Source organism: Pinus tabuliformis, chromosome 3_1 (assembly GCF_031772625.1).
Source record: "Pinus tabuliformis cultivar Carrire ecotype Pingquan chromosome 3_1, CPIR1, whole genome shotgun sequence".
Lineage (NCBI taxonomy): Eukaryota > Viridiplantae > Streptophyta > Pinopsida > Pinales > Pinaceae > Pinus > Pinus tabuliformis.
In genome coordinates this window covers 49,479,689-49,502,505 of record NC_142301.1, presented here as the reverse complement: position 1 = coordinate 49,502,505, position 22,817 = coordinate 49,479,689, and the positions used below count along the sequence as shown (strand labels likewise).

The 22,817-nt window shown below is 38.9% G+C and overlaps 1 pseudogene; it reads right to left on the bottom strand.

The window, feature by feature from the left end:
- The window catches only part of LOC149185709 (basic helix-loop-helix protein A-like), a 156,698-nt pseudogene extending 138,275 nt beyond the window's left edge, over nucleotides 1-18,423 (bottom strand).
- Between the last annotated feature and the right edge of the window lie 4,394 nt (nucleotides 18,424-22,817).

The window sequence follows — 22,817 nt, the reverse complement described above, 5'->3', positions numbered from 1 at the left end:
AGATGAAGAGTTGTGGTCATAGTCCATAATTGAAGGAACTGTTGAAGAGGAAGCTATAGAAGACAAGCTGAAAACAATACAAGAGAAGTCAAAGAAGAATTGCAATAGCAGCAAGTCAAGAAATATGTAAGTTAGAGCAAGAAAACATAACAAAGAATAAAGCATGTTATAGATTTTGGAAGAAATGAGAAAGAAAATTCAAAATTGTAAAAGTTTCAAGTCATTGTAAGGATAGTTGAGGCTTAGACCAACAAACATGTTTAAGTCATGTTGAGTTATGTTTGAGCTGTGTTGAGCCATACATTCGTAATTAAGGGGAGCGTTGAAAATAGTAAATTTCTCCCGCATGCAGTGAAATCAATATTAAGAGTGTAGGTTAATTTGAGACAGTGTGAGTTAGTTCGAGTTGAATCTATATTTGGAAAATTCTAATTTAGTACCAGTGTGTATGAACAAGTTAGCAGAAGTTGAGTCCAATCTAGTTGGAGTTTACAATATTCCATATCTATAAAATTAAGATTTATATACTCGTGATTGGGTCATTGTTATTATGTGTGTGATGTATGAGGCTAGAAGAGCCAATAATGACAACTCAGAAAATTTGTATTGGGAAATTCAATGAATAGAAATTTTCATGATATATTAATTTGTGTTTACTCCTCTTTGCCTTTCCATATCTAATAACCAAATAATCTCTTATAAATTTCTCTCATTTTTACTAGATAACCAAAAAGTTTCTTATGAATTGCCCTCTTTTTTCCTCCAAATCACAAAAAGAATATATAAACATATACTAGAAGAGGTTGTGCCTGTCACGAGATAGTGCCCCATCCTCAGATTGGTTAGTGGGGCCAACATTCCCTCCCATTACACATTGCTCATTGTACAATCTACACTTACCATTTTTCTATACTCATTTTATTCTTCAATATTAGTAGATAAAATGCTGTTGTATAACAATGTTTTTATATATTTTAGAAATCTCCCTTATGTTTATTGTAGATGCAGTACATTAGTAGCTTATCAATTGATTGGATAGCTATAACCAAAATCTATTGATCACAATGAAGTACTTGGTTAAACAAACGGTGATCCAACTAACACACTTAATTTCGTCGAAGAGGGGGCACTAGCAACAGACATAGTTCCGTAGTGTACAACACCACCAACGGCTTAAAAGCAGGTGAGATTTGTAGAGATAAAGTTGACTGAGATGCATGCAAAAAACTGTGATGGTTGAAGCTTCACTCGTAAGTTTGTCTGCAAGAAATTGACACTGCATTAAAATTACAACAACAATAGACCCGTGAATCTCCAAATAAAGAATAAATGAAGTGATTTTTGTAAATGAATTGCCAAAATCCATGTCAGACCCTTCGCTAGCAAAGACAAAGATGAGCATGAAAATGGCCTCTGCGAGGGTGGCCTTCCAGGCTTCCGGGTGGGTGGCCTCCTTCGGCCTCCCTAATACAATTCCTCCAAATCACTTTATAACCAAGAAATGTGTAAAGTCTTTCAAGAAAGGATTCGAACACTTGACCTCTCTGCAACACTTTTCTTTCCTTCAAATTCATTATGCAACAATTGATTGAGGTATACTTGTGATGGAAATGGTGGCATCACCACCTATATCGCAGTTGTTCTTGCATCTAACGGAGACCGTGAATCCATGGAATGCGTGTATCGTCGTCACTTTTGCATCTAATGATGACTATGAATCAGTGGAATTGTTAAAATTTGGGTACCAGAGGACAAGTGGTTCCCTGAGGCTTTGATATTTGGCCTAGGGAAAAGTGTCCAAATTTATTTTTTACTTTTCTCCTAAAGTGACTTTATAAATGGTAAAGTCAATTTAATTTAAAAGTGACTTTATAAGTGGTAAAGCTACATTCTAATTTAAAGGTGACTTTATAAGTGGTAAAGTTACACTCTAATTTAAAGGTGACTTTATTAAAGTGAATGAAGAATTAGAAAGTGAAAAAGTGCGTATGGAAATAAAAGGCTAAGTGGGTCTTTATTTAAGTGGGTGAGTTAAAAAATAGGAAGTGAGAATTAAATTCACATTTATTCTCATCTCTAGATCTAAATAAATCTCAGCCATTAGATTTTAGGGAAACCCAAAAGGTCATTTAGAGACTAAAAGGAGAAGAGAAGAGGAAAAGATCAATTCATTCTTTCACGAGCATTTGAGAGAAAGAGAAGAGAGAGCAAGGAGAAAATTTCTGAGCAGTAGGAAGTGAAGGAGAGCAACAAGAAGACATTTCGACGAATCTAGGCAGCAACATTTATTGGCACACATCCCAAAGAAAAAACATACAATAGGAGAGGCACAGAAATTGAGGAAGAGGGACAACAAGTTCTGGGCACATTTTTCAAGGTTGGTCGTACACCATTTAATGCTGTTTTATTGCTGTAAAAATTTCTGTCTTGGTTGTTTGTTGATTAGCATGATTTTTGAGGCAGAGTTCAAGCACGGAAATCGAGATAAGTTGTAATTTGTAGTTTCTAGAATTTTTACTGTGTATTTCAGTTTCTCTGCAAAGGCATTTTCAGAAATAAAGGAGAGCTCTCAGACTAGTTTTCCCCAAGAGTTGTAGGGGGGTTTTTCCAAGATCACATTGACCAAAAATCACTGTGTTATTTTCTGTGTGTGGCTATCATAATTTTGTTGTGTTTTATTTCTACAATTTCAGCAGTTGTAAAATCTCTAAATTTTTGTTTTCAGAAAAATATTATCATTTCCAGATTTTAGAATTTTTATCATGCTTGGATTTAAAACTAAATGCATGGAGTGATAAGGAAAACTGATAACCGGAGTGGGGGTTGAAATTTCTTCATGGTATCAGAGCTTGGTTAGCTAAAAAGTGCAGTTTGGGACAACAAAGTGAAAATTATTGCAAGCTAATTTTTACACAGAAAACAAAAACCTTTACCACATATTTGAAAATTTCAGTTTGAGTGAAACATGTCTTTGGGTTTGAGAGTTGAAGACAGGTTGGATTGGCAGAAAAACTACAGTGCATGGAAGGAGTGAATCCAGAGCATCTTTGAGGAAGCAGAAGTCTGGGGCATTATGGTAAATACCACATAGAACCCAATAACAATACCTGCTGACCCTGTACAGTTAGCAGAGTTTAATAAAAGGAATGCTAAGGCAAAAAGATTATTCTCGAAGGAATCAAAGACTATGTCATTCCTCATGTGAGAGGAAAGACTTATGCACATGAAATGTGGACAGCCGTGACCAGTCTTTACCAGAGCTCAAATGAAAACAGAAAAATGGTCCTAAAGGAGAAACCGAGGGCAACTAAAATGGCTAAGACTAAAAGTGCTACAACATACCTCACAAAGATCACTTCAGTGAGAGATGAGTTGGCAGCCGTAGGTGAGATCATTGCACCCACTGAGTTGGTGAGAATTACTTTGAATGGTCTTCCCATGACTTGGGAGAATTTTGTGGATGGCATTGTTGCACGGGAAACCCTTCCCAATTGGGAGAGGTTGTGGGATGATTGCATTCAGAATGAGATCAGAAAGAACCATCTTGGGGTAGCCAAACAGGTAAAGGAGGATGACAATGTGGCATTGTTAGCAAGAGGAAAGAAGGGCAGAGCAAAGAAGCAATCTTCCAACAATGGAGGAAAAAGCAAAGGTAAAGGCAAGTAGCAGAACAAGGAGAAGGACTATTCCAAAGTCAAATGTTGGAATTGTCAAAATTTGGGACACTATGCTGTTGTGTATCCAGAGAAGAAGAACAAGAAAGGGAAAGACAAACCCATGGCAGCTTCTGCAGAGATAGAGAGCTTGTCAAAGAGATTTGATCGGGATTTTGGGTTCATAGCTTGTGAGGCCACTAGTGCAGGGTCACTTGCCATACAAGTTCAGAGGGAGTGTGCCTTCCTCGCTACTAGCAGAGCATCTTCTAGCATTTGGTATGTTGACAGTGGTGCTTCCCGCCACATGACAGGAGTCAGAGAGTACTTCTCAGAGCTTTCAGAGGGTGATACTGATATGGAGGTAGTACTTGGTGATGACAACATTGTTAGAGCAATCAGTGTGGGGACATTGACATTTGATAGGGGACCCAAACCTCCCTTGAAAGTGTCAGATGTTCTATATGTGCCTGGAATGAAGAAGAACCTGATATCCGTCTCAACACTTGAGGATAGAGGGTATGTTGTGTTGTTCAAGAGAGGGCAGGTGCTTATATATCCTAGGGGAACACCAGCTTCTTCAGCTAGAGAGATTGGTGTGTGCCATGCTAAGGTGTACAAGTTGTTATTCCAACCCCTGAAGGCATTGAGTAGCAGCACCTGGGACAGGACCGACAGCAGATCTAGCAGTTCAGAGTTGTGTGAGATTTCACACCGCAGGATGGGGCACATGTATCATGGGGCCTTGAGTACGTTACGGGAGATCACCACTGGTGTGCCAGATTTTAGTTCTGATCACCTTGATGTATGCAAAGGATGTGCTATGGGGAAGTTTGCCAGATCCCCTTTTCCCAGCAGTGATAGCACAATGACTGGGATCCTTGACTTGATTCATACCAATGTGAGTGGTCAGATGTCTCATGTATCCTTGACTGGATATGAATACTATGTTTTATTCATTGATTACCACTCCAGGAAGACCAGGATTTATTTCTTGAAGACCAAAAGTGAGGTCATCAAGCAGTTTCAAGAGTTCAAAGCTCTTGTGGAGACCCATATAGGTAGGAAGATCAAGGTCCTCAGGTTGGACAATGGAGGGGATTATAGCCTTGGTGAGTTTGTTGATTTTCATGCTGAGGCAGGCATAAGGAGGGAGTTCACAATTCCTTACTACCCCCAGCAGAATGGGGTTGCAGAGAGGAAGAACAAATCCATTGCAGGGGCTGCCAAAGCCATGCTTCATGATCAGGGGTTACCTTTATTTTTGTGGGCAGAGGCCTGCAACACTGCTATGTACTTGCAAAACGGGAGTCTACATTGTGCCCTAGGGAACGTGACTCCAGAGGAGGCTTTTTCTGGGAAGAAACCTGATGTTGGGCACTTTCGTATCTTTGGGTGCCTTACATATTCCTATGTCCCCAAGGAGAACAGGACCAAGCTAGAGCCCACTACAGACAAGGGTATCTTTCTAGGTTATAGTGAGTCCTCGAAAGCTTATTGGATTTATATTCCTACGCAGAGGAAAGTGGTTGTCAGCCCAGATGTGAAGTTTGAGGAGCAGATAGCTTTCAGGAGGTCACGGGAGTTAGAGTATCCAGAGTGACCTGACCCTCAAGAGCAGTTGAGTCAATCACATGGATCCAGTGGTTAGGAATCAAGAGGTACATCAATTACAGTGTCAGGTCCATCAGTGAGCAGTGGCTCTTAGAGTTGGGTGGGTGGTTCTTCAGGCAGCATGCAAGGCAGTCTATAGAATAGTTCCCAGGGTAGTCCACTAATGGATAGTTCGCACGGTACTTCAGCTTCTACAGGCACATATTCAAGCATGAGGTTAGTTGGCAGGCCTTCAGGAGTTCAGGCTTCTGATGATGATGAGGATTCTTTCACTCTGGTGGTAGAAGTATGCTCAGGGAAGAAGAAGCCCAAGTGGCTTCAAGATACCTTGTGCGAGGCCACATCAGTTGTTGGGCCAAAGGGACATGTTAGAGAGAGTAAACCACCTGAGAAGTTTTGTAGTTACATGCCATTGGTAACAAGCATTGTTGACTTCGAGCCTTCTAGTTATGAGGAGGCAGCCAACCAGCAGGTCTGGGGAGAGGTCATGATGGAGGAGTATTCTTCTATTATGAAGAACAATGTTTGGGAGGTAGTGTCGAGGCCTAAAGTTAAATCGGTTATTACTTCTAGATGGCTCTACAAGATAAAGCATGCTACAGATGGTAGCATTGAGAAGTTCAAGGCTCGATTTATGGTGAGAGGGTTCTCACAGGCAGAGGGAGTTGACTATGAGGAGATCTTCACGCCCGTAGCTTGGTATACATCTATTCGCTCCATTATATCGATTGCAGCAGAGATGGGTTGGAAGATCCACCAGATGGATGTGAAGACCGCATTCCTCAATGGCTTCATTTAGGAGGAGGTTTATATTGACCAGCCGCAGGGCTTTGAGGTGCATGGGAAGGAGTCCCATGTATGCAGATTGAAAAAGGCACTCTATGGCCTGAAGCAAGCTCCTAGAGCTTGGTACTCGAGGATTGATACATACTTGTAGCAGTTGGGTTTCACAAAGAGTGGGGTTGATCCAAACCTATACTTCATCGTGGTGGGTGAGAAGCCTCTCGTTCTAGTGTTGTATGTTGATGACTTGATCATCACTGGTGCAGAGAGACTCATTAAGGGCTACAAGAGAGATCTTGCTTCAGAGTTTGAGATGAAGGATATTGGCTTGATACATTATTTTCTGGGATTGGAGGTGTGGTAGGAGGAGGGGCATTTCTTCCTGGGAAAAGGGAAGTACATTGTGGATATTCTTAGCAAATTTCACATGGAGGACTGCAAAACCCATGTCTACACCTATGATGACTAACTAGAAGAAGCTTCACGCTTTTGATTCTGAGTTGGTGGATCTTACTCTATACAGACAATTGATCGGTTGTTTGATGTATTTGGTCAACACTCGACCAGATATGTGTTTTGCAGTTAACACTATGAGTCAGTTCATGTGTGAGCCCAGGAGATTCCAGTGGGTAGCTGCAAAATACATTCTTCGTTACTTGCAAGGGACAATGGATTTTGGTCTAGATTATAGATAGGGTGATGGAGTGAGACTGGCAAGGTACACGGATTCAGATTGGGCAGGTTGTGCTTCGGATAGGAAGAGTACTTCCGAGTGTTGTTTTGGGTTGGGTTCGGCAGTTGTGTCATGGATCAGCCAGAAACAACAGTTAGTTGCATTGATTTTAGCTGAGGCAGAGTATATGGCTGCTAGTTTGGCTAGTTGTGAGGCCATATAGCTTTGCAAGATGTTGTTTGGTCTATTTGGTCAAGCATTGAGACCTTCAGTAATTTAATATGATAATCAAAGTTGCATAAAACTCACGGAGAATCCAGTTTTTCATGACAGGTCAAAGCTTATTGAGATCAAGTCTCACTTCATTAGAGACTATGTCCAAAAGGGAGCTATCAAGCTTGAGTACATTTCCACAAACAAGCAGGTAGCAGATATTTTCACCAAAGCCTTACCACGGGGCAAGCATGTATACTTCAGAGACAAGATGGGAGTGGTGATGAACACTTTGCATGGTAAGAGTGAGTGTTAAAACTTGGGTACCAGAGGACAAGTGGTTCCCTAAGGCTTTGATCTTTGGCCTAGGGAAAAGTGTCCAAATTTATTTTTTACTTTTCTCCTAAAGTGACTTTATAAATGGTAACGTCAATTTATTTTAAAAGTGACTTTATAAGTGGTAAGGTTACATTCTAATTTAAAAGTGACTTTATAAGTGGTAAAATTACATTCTAATTTAAAGGTGACGTTATTAAAGTGAATGAAGAATTAGAAAGTGAAAAAGTGAATATGGAAATAAAAGGCTAAGTGGGTCTTTATTTAAGTGGGTGAATTAAAAAATAGAAAGTGAGAATTAAATTCACATTTATTCTCATCCCTAGATCTAAATGAATCTCAACCATTAGATCTTAGAGTAACGCAAAAGGTCATTTAGAGAATAAAAGGAGAAGAGAAGAGAAAAAGATCAATTCATTCTTTCATGAGCATTTGAGAGAAAGAAAAGAGACAGCAAGGAGAAAATTTCTGAGCAGTGAGGAAGCAAAGGAGAGTAGCAAAAATACATTTCAGTGAATCTGGGCAACAACATTTATTGGCACGCATCCCAAGGGAAAACTGTATAGCAGGAGAAAGGCACAAAAATTGAGGAAGAGGGACAACAAGTTATGGGCACATTTTTTGAGGTTGGCCATACAACATTTAATGTTGTTTTATTGCTGTAAAATTTTTTGTTTTGGCTGTTTATTTATTGGTTCAATTTTCGAGGTAGAGTTCAAGCACATAAATCGAGATAAGTTGTAATTTGTGGTCGCTAGAATTTTTACTGTGTATTTCAGTTTCTCTGTAAAGGCATTTTCAGAAATAAAGAAGAGCTCTCAAACTAGTTTTCCCCAAGAGTTGTAGGGGGTTTTTCCAGGGTTACATTGACCAAAAATCACTGTGTTATTTTCTGTGTGTGGCTGTCATAATTTTGTTGTGTTTTATTTCTGCAATTTTAGCAGTTGTAAAATCTCTAAATTTGCGTTTTTAGAAAAATATTATCATTTCCAAATTTTAGAATTTTTATCATGCTTGGATTTAAACTAAATGCATGGAGTGATAAGGAAAACTGATAATCGAAGTGGGGGTTCAAATTTCTTCAGGAATGTGGCTGGATAACAAATTATCAGCATGTACAAAATTCAAATTCACATTTTAAATTAGAGGGGTTGCGTCTGGAAGGTATGGTTTCCACTCAATGCTTTAATGGCATCGTCCATGTGGAAGGTATGGTTTCCACTCAGTGCTTTAATGGCATCATCTGTGTGGAGGGTATGGTTTCCAGTTCCACTCAATGCTTTAATGGCGTTGTCTGATCAGGACAGTGGGGGCGGCCCCTGGTCATTATTAGATGTTGGGAACCATCAGAGGCATTTTTCTAGTGGATGGACAAATTGGACAGTCGGGGACCAGCAGATTGTCACCTCAGCGGGAATTTTGGAAAATCCATCTGCCAGATTTTCCAAAAGTGCTTAAAAACTAAGCCATATAAAATAGTAAATATATATTTTTTAACAACATGGTGAATCGGTAACTGCCAGTCATAATCTATGGGAGACCCAGGATCAATTCTCGTAGCTGCCACTATAACACTAAGAGTACATCCAACTACCTGCAAGTCAATATACTAAGATCTTATAGTTTTAGCACATCCAAGAGTACATCCAAGTCGCTGCCACTATAACACCAAGAGTACATCCAACTACCTGCAATTCGATATACTAAGATCCTATGGCCACTATAACACCAAGAGTACACCAAGAGTACATCCAACTACCTGCAAGTCGATATACTAAGATCCTATGGTTTTAGCAAAGTGTGTTGCCGCTATAACACCAAGAGTATACACTATAACACCAAGAGTACATCCAACTACCTACTACCTGCTAAGAGACACCAAGAGTACACTATAACACCAAGAGTACATCCAACTACCTAACACCAAGGGTACACTATAACAGCAAGAGTACATCCAACTACCTACTACCTGCTAAGAGTACATCCAACTACCTGCAAGTAGTGTGCTACCAAGGCAGGGTGGGGAATCTCCTGCCACCACAACAGGTCAGTGTACTCAATGAAATTTAAACTGCGGTCTCTGAGCTTCGTCCAAATAGACTTACCGTCAAACCACATATCAATGTACAAAATAGTAAATATATTATATTCTTATATTATATTAAACTTAAAGATTATCCATCCCTTCACTGGATTAGTAAGGGCATATGATCCTATACACCACTCAAAAAAATACTTATTAAAAATAAGTATAATTATATTAATGGGCAATAAATTTTTATTATATTATTATATAAAATATATTGTATTATTAATATGGATATTTATATGTTATGTGAAAGCAACTTATTTCGTGGTGTGGTAATTATAGTATTTAAAGTCTCAAAGATACTTTTTCTTATGATATATATAGCGTAATTCATTGAAAATTGATCGTGTGATGTTTTATGGATTTTTTTTAATAAATCATATAGGTTTCACTCGTAAAAGAAATTGTTTTCCACAAATACAACAATATTATATAAAAAATGTTTTCATTGCATTCTGCCAAAAAAAATTCTTTGCCAACACTACCTATTCAAAAAATCTTTTTCATTGCATTCCACCAAACTTTTTTCTCTGCAAACACCACCCATTCATGGCATTTATAGTTACATAAAATATTTTATTTTACGTAATGTCATTCATTTCATAAAAAAATTGAAGAAACATGCAACATAATATTAATCATACCCCACCTAGATACACAAAACATATATTTTCAAACATATAATACATATGAAATTGAGGTTTGCATGAACATTATAATGGTGTACCTTTTTCAATTTCAATAATAAACGATAGTTACAAACAGCGTTGGAATTTCAAAACAAACCTCTGGGTTTTCACACATCCCGACCCGTCTTCACAGCTTTAGAGAACGCAAATTTTTTAACTACTCCGTGACAACAAATTAATTCCATTCCTGGAACTTACAATCGTTATATGTCAAGACTCAAAACTATTTTTGATGTACTTCCCTCATAGAATCATTAAACTACAATGATCTTATTATTCAAATTGAATGCCCTCATCAATCCAGGAGGCGGACCTTGAATAATTATTTTGTTGGAATTTCTGATAATTCTAAACAAAAACTGAAATACAGAACAGTACTCTATTTTAACACAGTGGAAATAAAAATCGTTTGCAGAATACGATGTAACAGCGATGCAGTTTCGTCAGTTGCTATTTGCAGTGTAACAGCATCGGTGTTTCAGCAACGCTGAAACTGGTGTATCAGCAACACTCTGTTTTGACGTCAAGACTATTTTCTGGTTGCGGTGTAACAGCAATGAGAAACTATTTTTTGCTTACGGTGTAATAGCAACGCGCAAATAAAACTTCTATTTATAAACAGTAAACCAACTGATACAAATTCGTCTTCCTCACATAGAGGGATTTTCACAAAAGATTACGCTGAAGAGCATCTTCCTCTTGACAGAGGGATTACAACAGGAACGCTTCAGTTCCACAAACCGATTTTCACTATCTCAGAAAATTACAGTTTCAACACTGTTGTGCGTCACAAGAAAAAACTCTCTATCATTCTTCTCTAACCTAAAACAGAACTGTTGTTCATTACATTTATATGTTAAAACATATTTGACTTTAAACAGTAAAATAATACAAATATCTTCTAAAGCTTATCTTCGTACTGAATGCAGCAAGCGGTGATGCCTTTTGAAGAAATGAAGTCGGCTGTTGCAGGGGAATTTAATGCTGAAAATTTAATGCACATAAATGTGGAAAATATCAAGCACAACTTTGAGGCATCTAACAGTCTGGAATATCTACAGCAAATCCGATTTCTTTCCAGCTGTTTATGTTGTAGTTGGAATTAAATTCCAACACTCCCCCTTAAGTTCAACTGCTAGGTTTTTTCTGCATATCCAGGCATTTCCTGAAATGATCAAAACTTTTCTTTCCCAATGGTTTTGTCAAGATGTCAGCGAACTGATCCTCTGTTCTGCAGTGCTGCAAAACAATCTCACCATTGTTAACCAATTCACGTATGAAGTGAAATTTGGTGTCTATGTGCTTTTTCCTTTTATGAAAAACAGAGTTTTTAGACAATGCTATTGCTGAGCTATTGTCACAGTAAATGGTTGTGCCCTTTTCTTATTCATGACACAAATCTCTGAGAACTCTTCTCAGCCACACTGCTTGGCATGCTGCTGCTGTTGCTGCCACATACTCTGCCTCTGTTGTTGACAAAGACACAACTGGTTGCATCTTAGAAGCCCATGAGATGGCTCCCGATCCCATATGAAACACATACCCCGATGTGCTTTTCCTATCATCAACACTTCCAACCCAATCACTGTCAGTGTAACCTGTCAACATGAAATTTTCAGAAGAGGAGTATAAAATACCAAACCCCTTCATTCCATTTACATACCTTAGAATCCTCTTGGCTGCCTACCAATGAGTTTCTTTCGGTCTTTCCATAAATCTGGAGATTAAACTCACAGCGTGCATAATGTCCGGCCTAGTTGCAGTCAAGTACATAAGGCTACCAACTATGCTCTTGTACAATTTTGGATCAAAATCCTTACTACTGTCTTCTTTGGTCAATTTCAACCCCATTACAATTGGAGTCACAGCTGCCTTGTTGTTCTGCATGTTAAATCTCTTCAACACTGCTTCTACATATTTAACTTGAGAAATGAAAACAGCATTTTCACTTTGGTTTACTTCAATTCCAAGAAAATATCTTAAGAAGCCCAAGTCGGTCATTTCAAATTCACTTTTCATGACTGCTTTAAAATCAGCAATGAAAGAAGCATCATTGCTAGTAAAAATCAAATCATCTACATATAAAACAACAATAAGAATCTTACCGTCATTCTCCTTTATGTAGAGTGTGGGTTCACCATCACACTTATCAAACCCATTCTCAATTAGATAAGCATCTATTCTATTGTACCATGCTCTTGGAGCTTGCTTCAGCCCATAAAAAGCCTTCTTCAGTTTGCAGACTTTATGCTCTTGGCCTTCAACTCCATAGCCTCGAGGTTGTTCAACATAAACCTCTTCTTTTAACACTCCATTCAGGAATGCAGATTTAACATCCATCTGATAAATCTTCCATTTGTGTTGTGCTGCAATAGACAACATTGTTGTGACTGTTTCCATCCTTGCTACTGGTGCAAAGGTTTCATCATAGTCTTTGCCTTGTTGCTGCTTGTAGTCTTTCACAACAAGTCTTGCTTTGTGCCTGTCAATCTTGCCTTCAACATTGCTTTTGGTCTTATAGACCCACTTAATTCCAATGGCATCTTTGCCTTCAGGGAGATCCACTAACTCTCATGTTTTACTCTTCTCAATTGCACCAATTTCTTCATTCATTGCTTCAATCCATTTATCTTCATTTACAACGTCTTCAAAATGAACTGGGTCATCAACATGAAAATACAAAGCGAATAATGAATTCAGACCGGTATTGTTACTTAGCTCTCCTTGTTCATAAATCTCATTCAAATGTCTGAATCTTGGTCTTCTTGGTGTGCTTGGAGTTCCATCCGAACTTGAGGGTATTTCTGATCCCTGTGGTGTGCTTGGAGAAGCACTTCCTTGACTTCTCAAGGCTGTTCGAATTCCAGCTTGTGGTGTGGTTTGTTGTGCTTGCTGTGGTGGAAGAGGAGCCACCAAGGAAGGATTATTTGCTGCTGTCCCTTCCTCTTCTTCTTCGTGAGACACAATTGTCTTCACATTCACTGTCTTCTCTAAGCTTCCATCCCAAGATTCATTTTCAATGAACTGCACATCTCTGCTTACTATTAATTTCTTGGTGGATGGATTATAGAATTTGTATGCTTTTGACTCATCACAATAGCCAATAAAGACACACTTCCCCCCCTTATTGTCAAGCTTCTTCCTTAGCTGATCCGGTACATGTGCATATGCTACACAACCGAATACTCTCATATGAGTGACAGTTTGCTTTTGACCACTCCATGCTTCTTCTAGTATTTTGTTCATGAAAGCTTTAGTTGCGCATCTATTCAAGATGTAAACTGCGCAAATGACAACTTCTGCCCAATACTCATGCAGCAAGTGTTTTGCCTTCAGCATACTTCTGACCATGTCAAGAATGGTCCTATGCTTCCTTTCGGCAACACCGTTTTGCTGAGGTGTATACCTCGCGATGAACTGCTTTTGTATGCCATTCTCTCTGCAAAAACGCAGAAACTCTTTGGAGATGTACTCTCCTCCTCTATCTGTTCTGAGTACTTTGATATAATGCCCACACTGCTTCTCAGCAGGAGTTTTGAAGTGGCAGAATTTCTCAAACACTTCACTCTTCTGTTTCAGCATATACACCCATGTCTTTCTGGTGTAATCATCAATGAAAGTTAAAACATATTTATTTCCGGCAAATGATGGTATTTACATCGGTCCACAGACATCAAAGTGAACAATTTCCAAGGGTGCTTTTTCCCTTATACTCTTTCCTGCTGGAAAGCTTTCTTTGTGTTGCTTGCCCAAGATGCAGCCTTCACAAAGGCTGTCCGGTTTCTCGATCAATGGCAATCCCTTTACCATTCCCTTTCTGTGCAACATATTCAAGCCTCCGAAATTGAGATGTCCAAATCTCAAGTGCCACAACCAATTCTCATCTTTCACTTGTTCCTGAAAGACTTCTTGTGTAATAGCTGCAATAGTTCTTCCTTCCTTCAAATCTGCCCTGAGTTTGAGAGGAAACATTCTATTGCTGGTCATCTGCACCTGTGCAATGATCTTCTTACTTAGAGGTATGTCTCTGATTGTACACATATCATCTTTGAAGAACACATTGTAACCTTTGTTAATGAGTTGTCCAATGCTTAAAAGATTACATTTCAGACCAGGTACATAGTATACCTCTGGCACAATCATCTCTTCTCCATTTCTTGCTCGGATACTGACTCTGCCCTTACCCTTGATAGATATCTTACTATCAGTTCCTGTTGTTACCTCAGATTTCACATTTTCATCCAGATTGGCAAACATTTCAATATTTCCAGTCATGTGATTACTACAACCTGAGTCTAAGAACCAAAAATCTTCTTGTTTGTCTTGTGAAATGTTACATGCTAACAGCACAATATTTGGATTCTTATCTTCTTCATTTGCAAAATTAGCATTCTGCCTACTATTCATGTCATTTTGTTTTTTCCTACATTCATTGGCGTAGTGCCCATATTTCTTACAATAATGACATTGGACTTGGGATTTGTCATACCTTTGTCCATGAGCTTGCTGTTTGCTTGAACCTTCATTTTGGTTCTGATTGCAGCTCCTTCCACTTGTGCTTGCAGGATTATTTCTGCCTTTGTTTTGGCTTCTTCCACGACCTCTGTTATTTGCTCTGCCTCGACCTTTTCCTTGGCCAAAAGACATCTGAGTCTTGAATGCTTGCTCAAAAGAGGAATTTGTTCCTCTACTTAGTCTGTGTTCATGAGACATAAGAGAAGCACTCAGTTCATCTACCGTGAACTGTGAGAGATCCTTTGTTTCTTCTATTGCTACCACAATAGATTCAAACCTTGAGGGTAAAATTCTCAAGATCTTCTCTACAATCCTTCTTTCTTCAAGAATCTCACCATGAGATCTTATCTGGGTTATCAACCCAATAACCTGAGTGAAGAATGAATCTATTGTATCAGATTCCTTCATGCTGAGTGTTTCAAAGTCTCTCCTCAACATCTGCAACTTTGCAGTCTTCACCTTCTCCATGCCTTGATAGGCAGTTTTGAGAATATCCCATGCCTCCTTGGATTTTGTTGCTGCTACAATCCGTGGAAAAACGCTTTCATGTATTGATTGGAAGAGAAAGAAGAGGGCTTTGGCATCCTTCTTCCTGTTGCTCTTCAATTGGTCTCTTTCTGCTACTGTTAAAGCAGCGAATGTTGTTTCATCTGCAGGTTCAGCATAGTCAGTTTCAACCAGCTCCCAAATTCCTTAAGAAGCAAACAATGCTTTCATTGTTATGGACCAATAACTGTGATTTTTCCCATTAAACTGTGGTAGTTGGGAATTTGTCAAACTTGTTCCAGCATCTTCCATCTTAACCTGTATGAATAAAGAAGAGATACTGACTGTATAAATAAAAAACAAGCAAAAACTTTCTCTGCTGGAGAAAATCTGCTCAATAAGCTTCTTACAGCTCCTACAGTGAAAAACAAACTCTGTTTTTGACTCACTGAGTGCCTAGACCAGCTCCGATACCATGTTGGAATTTCTGATAATTCTAAACAAAAACTGAAAAACAAAACAGTACTCTGTTTTAACACAGCGGAAATAAAAATCGTTTGCGGAATACGGTGTAACAGCAACGCAGTTTCGTCAGTTGCTGTTTGCAGTGTAACAGCGTCGGTGTTTCAGCAATGTTGAAACTGGTGTATCAACAACACTCTGTTTTGACGTCAAGACTATTTTCTGGTTACGGTGTAACAACAACGAGAAACTATTTTCTGCTTACGGTGTAACAGCAACGCGCAAATAAAACTTCTATTTATAAACAGTAAACCAACTGATACAAATTCGTCTTCCTCACATAGAGGGATTTTCACAAAAGATTATGCTGAAGAGCATCTTCCTCTTGACAGAGGGATTACAGCAGGAACGCTTCAATTCCACAAACCGATTTTCACTATCTCAGAAAATTACAGTTTCAGCACTGCTGTGCGTTACAAGAAAAAACTTTCTATCATTCTTCTCTAACCTAAAACAGAACTGCTGTTCACTACATTTATATGTTAAAACATATTTGACTTTCAACAATAAAATAATACAAATATCTTCTAAAGCTTATCTGCATATTGAATGCAGCAAGCGGTGATGCCTTTTGAAGAAATGAAGACGGCTATTGCAGGGGAATTTAATTCTGAAAATTTAATGCACATAAATGTGGAAAATATCAAGCACGACTTTGAGGCATCCAACAGTCTGGAATATCTACAGCAAATCAAATTTCTGTCCAGCTGTTTATGTTGCAGTTGGAATTAAATTCCAACATATTTGATATGCAATTAGATCCATCTAGACGTCGAGAGTTCAAAGTTCCAAAGCATTGACCATACCAAACCTTCCTACGGCGGCGGCAGCGGCCGGCCATGTTCCCTTGCCATACTCACCAACCCTATCCTTACCTTCTCCAAGTCCAGCAAATTTCCCGACCAATCACAAATATTAATAACAACATAAATATGGCGAAGCCTTAAATACAACTATATGTCTCTAATGGAACCAGAATGGCAATGGAACTATATATATATATATATATATATATATATATATATATATATATATATATATATATATATATATTTCTTACATGATCTTGCAATAGCTGGGCTTGAAAATCGCAATTTATTCTGTTCATCCGGTTGAACCTACAAGTGAAACCCTGGAATTAAACATGGAATCAACAGAATGCAGATGAGTAGTACATAGGCCCATAGCTGGGGTGAGTATAATTATTAATATGATGTCTCACCAATTTTGTTGTTCCGAGCTCTACTACACCGATTCCGTAGGGAATGAATACTGCAGTCTAAGAAATAATGAAATGTCAGGGAAAGGGAAGGGGGCGACCGAAGAAACCACAATTAATTTAAGTGCATCTTGCCACGTGTCTGAAACGAGGCATGGCAGTATAAACACTCACCTGAATGCCCACGGCCTGCATACAAGATACCAATGAGAGAGACAGAAACAATCAATTCATAGCCATGGGAAGCGTTTTCTATGCGTTAAATGTTGCGCCAGAAATAACAATTTGAATGTGGGCTAAAATGGAAAACCAATTATTTTACCTTGTAAAACAGTTCCTGGCTTTCATTAGACTTGAAGCGCACGAGCTCATTTACCGTTAACCAAACATACGGCGATTGATTCATTGCCAAACCTGGAACTCTGAATTGGCAAAATTTTATCAAAATTCTGCCAACATTCTATGTACGATGTATTATTGGCAATTTCGATCATGGAATATATAGGGAGACTTTTGATTATTTACAAATAGTTTTAAAATATAAAATAGATACATTTTTAAATTAGCTAAATCAAAATCAAATTGGTCTGCTCATTAATTTAAGACACAGATTTTTAGTTTCATTTAAATATATAACACGTTCTCTGAAATATATATTTTTCGGAGGGCTCTCAAACTTCAGAAAACCAGAGATAAAGCTGATATGTAGCTTTTGTAATTCGGTCGCATAGAGCCTACATTGTGTGAGTGTGGATTAAACTTACCCAGCGTCCAGAGCAAAGCGAAAAAGCTTGTACAAATTGAAAAGGGTCTGCCCGACACTCTGGGACGGGACCGTAGAGAAACCAGTTTCCATTTCGGGGTTAAACCATCTGTCTTTACATGCTAATTCTCTGAAAATGTAAACCAAAAATGTAATTATATCCTTACTGCAGCTTATTCGACTGATATTCATGATATAAAACTCATAAGAATAGAGGGAAAGAACCTTACTGTGGTGGCTGATCCAAGGACCACAGCACAATATAGGTCCACTGTAAAGGTATTACAATTGTTGGAATGGTAATTCCAACTGCAGGCGGACAGAGACAGCGATGGCAGCCGACTCAGTCAGCACGCTACATCCAAAAACAACCGAATGAAACCACAAAACCGCCCAGGGCATATCGCACCGCTTTTGCATAAAGGTGGTTTCCGTATTGTTGGGCTTCGATAAACTATGGAGGCGACGCGTGGCTCTCCCCTGACATCAGCCAACGCAATTTATCGGACGTTAAAGTCCTGCTGCAAACTGCCTTCCGATATCCACTCCAGCCGTCCGATCTCCTCGCGCGTCCTCAGCCGTTGATTGTCTAAAGCTGCATACGGACCTGCGTACGAGCCTGCAACGATTTAAATACTTGCGTGGAGTAAAAACAAATTGGGTTGACCGCAGTTTTTTTATTAACGCATTTAATAAATTGTCATAGTGGTGGATAGAACTCTTAAGTTTCTTTTACGGCATGTAAATTTAATGTCTTTTCTTTGGGAATCGTAGTTTTTTATATGCCTTTTGTTTTAGCATTAATATAATATATATAACGAGCCAAAAATGAAATATGCTCGTGGGTTGTAATTTGTGAGTTGACCATTCGAGAGATGTTGGAGCAGCGAAAAATTAAGGGTGAAGCACATCTCGTGCGAAAAGAATGAAGAATGTTTTTTGTTGTAGAAATGCACAGTAGTGCATAAGAAATGCTGCTCATTTGAAAATGTATGCATAGTAGCTATCTATAAATAAAAATGTGGAGCGCATATGTTCTGGTGTTTTTATGCAGTTGAATATATTGTAAAATGAAGCAGGAGCCAAAGCCAAGGAAATGCACAGCAGTGCATGAAGAGAATAAAAAGAGAGGAGCGCATGTGTGTTAAGTAAGTTTTTTTTATGTATTGGATTTGCATTGAAATGCAAAAGAAAAGAGCGCACAGGCATTTTTGAGATTGTGAATGTAATGTAAAGTTTACTGTATGTGTAAAATATTTTTACAGCAGTATGTGTAAAAATAATTTTACACCAGTAATGTAAAAATGGGTTTTACAGCAGTAAACCCAGCACAGTAATTTCTCAGGTGAAAATAGAGTTTTGGTTGAATGTTGTTTTTGGAAAATCCCTCTCAGCAAAGAGGAAGAATGTTGTTTCGGGCTTTATATTTTAATCAATAGAAATATTTTGTTTTGGCTGTGTAATACTCTGTTCTGAGTAATTTTATTTAAAAGCTTCCCTGTGCATAAAGATCCTGAGACAGAGGAAACAGAGCATTGTCTCTGTGTTGGTTATTTAGTTGGTTTTGGTATTTCCCATTGAAAAATACCCAACATTGGTATCAGAGCTATTCCAGGCTCTTTGAAGACTCAAAGAAGCTGAAGGAAGGTGTGGTTGCAGCAGTCAAACTTCTCCAGCAGTGTGAAGCCTCAGCTAAAAAGATTCAGGTATTTCTCAGATTAACTTTCTGTGTTACTGTTGAAGGAACAGTCAGTGATTTAAAAGAAAACACAGTAAAGTATTTATAGCCTAGATAAGAATGGCAAGGTCAAAGAAGAAAGCCTCCAAACCTGCTAAAAATGTGTCTCCCCCTTCTACTAAACTAGAAGGCAATCCATTTGAATACATTTTATTTGAAACCCCAAAGTTTGATGGAAACTTTGATGTATGGGAAATAATGATGAGGGCTTTCCTAATGTCTGAGGGGATTGAAGTCTGGGAGTCAGTGATTGATGACAGCAAGATGGATAAAGAATCCATGGAGTATGATGCACAAGCAACAAAGACTATCTTGGATGGACTCCCTGATTCAGTAAAGAAGAATCTAGGAAAATATACATCAGCAAAGGATATATGGGATAGACTGCATGACCTTCATGCAAAGGGAGCACTGACCATGACAATGAGTCAAGAAGAACCCATCATAGAAGCTGAGAATGAAAAGCTTGACCTCATCAAGCTTCAAGTAAAAGAAAGGGATGAAGAGCTAGCCAAGCTCAAGAAGGAGCTGGATCAATGCAAGAGGAAACATCATGAAGAAGTCATATCCATGACAAATCAGCTGAATGAAGCAAAGAAGCAGGCAGATGCCTTGACAAGTCAACTTGAACAAAGGCACATGAGGGTGAACAAACTTGTAGAAGAGATTGGACAGTACAAGGTAGAGGTCTCCTCCCTTAAGTCCGAACTACAAGAAGCCAGGAAGCAGGCACAAGGAGCTGAAAAGAAAATGAAGAGCAGTCAAGCAAAAGATGAAGAAATCTCCAAAATGAAGACAGACATCATCTCTCTTAAAGTAGCAGCAGCTGAAGCTAATCGTAGCAAGGAAGAAACTGAGGGACAACTAGCAAAGAAAAACAATGTATGTGAACAGTTGGAAGAAGAGATTGTCCTCCTCAGGAAGAAGGTTGAAGGGATGAACAAGATCATGAAGAGCTCTCAAGCTCTGGATGACATGCTCAGCTATCACAGATCTCCATTTGATAAATCAGGACTTGGGTATGTAGGTGAACCCTCAAACAAGGATGAAGATGCTTTAAGCAAAGGAGATGTGAAGAAGCCAGAAAGAGATGGTGATGCTCCTAGTTCCAGCAAAGGCAAGGAGAAAAATGAAGGCTGCAATAGAAGAAATCCTGCTCCAAGAAGAAAACCAGCTCCAAGAAGAAATGTAGCTGATGTCAAAGAGGCAAGAGGCAATGGTTATCATCAAAGGATCTCAAGGCAGCAAGGCTTCAGAAGTACATCAAGGAAACCTCCATCTCCTAGGTACCAAAGTTCATTTTATGGTTATTGTTACTCTTGTTCAAACTTTGGTCATATGGCAAAAGACTGTAGAGCATTTCATGGAGATAGATGTTGTGGTCCCCGACAATCTCCAAGAAATAATTTCACAAGAAGAAATCATGAATTCTTATTCATGAATGAAGTTGAATGCTTCAAGTGTCATAACATTGGGCATATGGCACGTGACTGTAACTTGACATGGGCTCTTACACAAGCTAGACCCATGCAAAAGAAGAAAGTTACACAAGTATGGAGAAGAAAAGAAATAAAGTGTGACAACCCCTTAAGCAACGCAGCTGATCTAAATTTGTTTTGAGAAGAGTCTGCCAAAAGAAGACAAGTACACATTAAAGGGGAGCTTGTAATTTTTGTTTGCTGAACTGTATTAACAGTCATTTGTTGATGGAGGATGTATTGCAGCGCAGCAGTTGCAAATGAAATCTTTGTTAATCCCTCTGAAAGGTAATATGCAGCAGTGATGAAATCAGCAATGTTTTTGCTTTGTGTTTATGCAATATGCACAGAAATGCATAAAGAAGAAAATATGGCAGCGCTGAAATGTAAAGAGCAGCAGCGAGATAAGAGAAAAATGCAAAGCATGGAGACCCTCACAGCAGTGGGAAGACAGAACATAAAACAGCAGATGAAATGTTTTGTATTGGGAATGAAAATGAAAAGCAGTGAGAAGAAAATGAGAAGAAGGCAAAACGCAACAGAGCGTAAATGCCTAGTGGCTGAGAATGCAATGAAATTTTTGTTACACAGCAGTAAAAAAAATGTAATGTTTTTTTGCAATGCAGCATGCAAAGAAATGCATAAAGAAAAACAGGGACAGAAGATTTTTAATGCACACTGGATGTATAAGAATGTGTGTGGCAGCAGAAAGCCAAAGGAATTGCACAGTAGTGCATTGTGTAAAAAAATGAAGACTAAGATTGTGTGAAGCAAGAGTGCATGAGAAAAGGCAGCAGCCTGTGTTATTTTGTGGAGAATGAAGTGCCAAGAGTATGGGCACACAGCTGTATGATGAAACAAAAGGCAGCGACAGTGCAAATTGCAGAGGCAATGCAGCAGCAAGAAGTTATGGACAGCAGCATGATGGCAAGAAGGAGAAGCACACAACAATGCAAATATGAAAAATGCAACAGCAAGAAGTTTTGAATAGCAGCACATGCAAAAGAAATTTTCCTTACAGCAGTAAAGGTAAATGTAATGAATTTGTTGTTCATTGAATTAATATGCAATATATGCAACAACAGTGAGTGTAAGAAATGTTTACACACAGCAGTGTAAATTTGTAAATTGGGACAGTGTAATTGTTCCAAGAAAGACAGAGTATTTTGTCTTTGAAAAGTACAGAAGCAGTGCAAGTGTAGACACAACAGTGTGGGATAGACACAGTAAAGAAGATGGCACAACGGTGCAGCAAATAATATGCATCAGCATAAGAGAACATTGTAATGAGTTTGCACACACAGCAGTGCAATGATTGTTTGTTTTTGAAACTGCATGTAAAGCAGTGTCTGTTTGTAATCCCTCTATTAAAGAGGAAGGTGCTTTTCAGCACAGTGTCATGGTGAATCCCTCAGTCAAGAGGAAGATGCTTTTCAGCATAGTGTGGTAAATCCCTCTATCAAGAGGATGATGCTTTTCAGCATAGTCACAGGTGAATCCCTCTGTCATGAGGAAGGTGCTCTTCAGCACATTGTTATGGTGAATCCCTCTGTCATGAGGAAGGTGCTCTTAAGCACAGTTTCAGGTTAATCCCTCTATTAAGAGGAAGACAACTTTGTTGTTTGTGGAACTGCATCAGAAGCAGTTGGTGAATCCCTCTATGTGAGGAAGATGTCTTTGTAACAGCAGTGTTGGTGAATCCCTCGATGTGAGGAAGTGTTTGGGTATGTTTGAACGCCCAGCAGTTGAAATTAAAGGGGAGTGTTGGAATGGTAATTCCAACTGCAGGCGGACAGGGACAGCGATGGCAGCCGACTCAGTCAGCACGCTACATCCTAAAACCACCGAACGAAACCACAAAACCGCCCAGGGCATATCGCACCGCTTTTGCATAAAGGTGGTTTCCATATTGTTGGGCTTCGATAAACTATGGAGGCGATGCGTGGCTCTCCCCTGACATCAGCCAACGCAATTTATCGGACGTTAAAGTCCTGCTGCAAACTGCCTTCCGATATCCACTCCAGCCGTTCGATCTCCTCGCGCGTC